Source organism: Solanum tuberosum, unplaced genomic scaffold (assembly GCF_000226075.1).
Source record: "Solanum tuberosum cultivar DM 1-3 516 R44 unplaced genomic scaffold, SolTub_3.0 scf00100, whole genome shotgun sequence".
In the NCBI taxonomy this organism is placed as follows: domain Eukaryota; kingdom Viridiplantae; phylum Streptophyta; class Magnoliopsida; order Solanales; family Solanaceae; genus Solanum; species Solanum tuberosum.
Genome location: NW_006239024.1, coordinates 1167266 through 1169906, shown reverse-complemented (window position 1 = coordinate 1169906; position 2641 = coordinate 1167266).

Genomic DNA, 2641 nt, shown 5'->3' with positions numbered 1-2641 from the left:
GATTGTAGAACTAGGATTGTTCGTTTTCAGTTTCCAGATGAACCAATCTTGGAATGGAAGGTTAGTAGCTTAGCGCCTATGGGTCGATTCATTTCTTACCTTTAGGCCAGAAAGATGATCTCTAAGGGTTATCTCTATCATCTAGTTCGGGTTAAGGATTCTAGTTCCGAATCCCCAACTCTTGAGTCAGTTCCTGTAGTCAGTGAGTTTCCAGAAGTGTTCCCAGAAGATCTTCCTGGAGTTCCTCCCGAAAGGGAAATAGACTTTGGAATTGATCTTCTTCCAGATACCCAGCCTATCTCTATTCCTCCTTACAGAATGGCTCCAGCTGAGCTTAAGGAATTGAAAGAGTAGTTGAAAGACCTTCTAGATAAGGGCTTCATCAGACCTAGTATTTCGCCATGGGGTGCACCAGTGTTGTTCGTGAAGAAGAAAGATGGTTCTCTCAGAATGTGCATTGACTATAGGCAGTTGAACAAGGTCACAATCAAGAATAAGTGTCCTATCCCCAGGATTGATGACTTGTTCGACCAACTTCAGGGTGCTAGTCATTTCTCAAAGATAGACCTCAGATCAGGTTATCATCAGCTTAGAGTCAGAGATAGTGACATTCCGAAGATGGCCTTTAGAACTCGGTATGGTCATTACGAATTTGTAGTTATGTCATTTGGACTAACCAATGCTCCTGCAGCTTTCATGGATTTGATGAACAAAGTGTTCAAGCAGTACTTGAACTTGTTTGTCATCGTCTTTATTGATGACATCCTCATTTACTCTAGGAATGAGGAAGAACATGCAAGTCATTTGAGAGTTGTTCTGCAAACTCTCAAAGATCGCCAGTTATTTGCAAAATTTAACAAGTGCGAGTTTTGGTTACAATCAGTTGCCTTCCTTTGGCATATTGTGACTAGTGAAGGAATTCGAGTAGATTCCCAGAAGATAGAAGCAGTGAAACAATGGCCCAGACCTACCTCTGCTACAGATATTAGAAGTTTCTTGGGTCTAGCGGGCTATTACAGATGGTTTGTGGAAGGATTTTCATCCATAACCACAACATTGACTAAGTTGACTCAGAAAAAGGTTAAGTTCCAATGGTCAGAGATTATGACGTTGCATGGGGTTCCTTTGTCTATCATCTCAGATAGAGGTCCTCAGTTTACCTCTCATTTCTGGAAGTCATTTCAGAAGGGTCTTGGTACTCAGGTTAACCTTAGCACATCATTTCATCCACAAACGGATGGTCAGGCAGAGCGTACCATTCAGGACCTTAGAGGACATGTTGAGAGCTTGTGTGATCGACTTCAAGGGTAGTTGGGATGATCACCTTCCTCTTATTGAGTTTGCCTACAACAATAGTTACCATTCCAACATTCAGATGACCCCTTATGAGGCATTGTAAGGGCGTAGATGTAGATCTCCAGTTGGTTGGTTTGAAGTAGGTGAAGCAGTCTTGATAGGACCAGATTTAGTCCTTGATGCTATGGAGAAAGTGCAACTCATTAGATATAGACTTAAGACTGCCCAGAGTCGCCAGAAGTCTTATGCAGATGTGAGAAGAAGAGAACTAGACTTCCAAGCTGATGATTGGGTTTTACTGAAAGTGTCATCTATGAAGGGGGTGATGAGATTTGGCAAGAAAGGGAAGCTCAGTCCCAGATATGTAGGCCCTTACCGGATCTTGAAAAGGATTGGTAAAGTGGCTTATGAGTTAGAGTTGCCAGCAGATTTAGCAGTAGTCCATCCAGTCTTTCACATTTCTCTTTTGAAGAAGTGTGTGGGTGATCCAGCATCCATAGTGCCATTAGAGAGTGTGGTCGTGAAAGATAGCCTTTCTTATGAGGATGTACCAGTTGAGATTCTCGATCGTCAGGTTAGAAGGTTGAGAAACAAAGAAGTTGCTTCAGTCAAGGTTTTGTGGAGGAGTCAGTCAGTAGAGGGAGCTACTTGGGAAGCAGAAGCAGCCATGAAGTCCAAGTATCCTCACCTCTTTCCTTCCAATTCCATTACAACTTGAGGTAATAGTTCGTCTTCAGTTTTTCAGTCGTTCATGCGTAAATTAAGTCTTAGAATCATGTTCCTTCAGTTTGTACCTGCATTTTTAGCGTATTTGCATGTCTTTGGAACTCAGTTCAGTCAGAAATTCAGTTCTCAGTGTTTAGTGGTAGGGATTGCAGCCCTCTCCCTCCATTTCAGCTAGTTTAGTCTTCATTCGAGGACGAATGTTCTCAAGTAGGAGATAATGTAACACCCCTTATTCAAGACAGACCAAAAATACAGATTTCGAGAAGTTGCAGGTGCAACTTACGGTCACCATCCACGGACCGTAGGTCAGACCACGGCCCGTGCTGGTGGTTTGTGGTTCACCACTACAACCCCTCCCAGACTCGGTCTGAAAATTTGGCTAAGTGTTGACCCACGGCCGGACTTACGGTCCGTAGGTCAGGTCACAGACCGTAGTTCGTGTCCATGGATCGATGCCCCAAAAGCCCAGCTTTAGTCCCGATTGACGGTTGACCAGCACGAACCGTCAATCGATCCACGGTCCGTAGGTCTGACCATAGATGAGGGTCAACGGTCAGTTAGATGAAGATTATTGATTGGTCAACTTCAGATGGTCATAACCTTTAGCACAAAATGAATT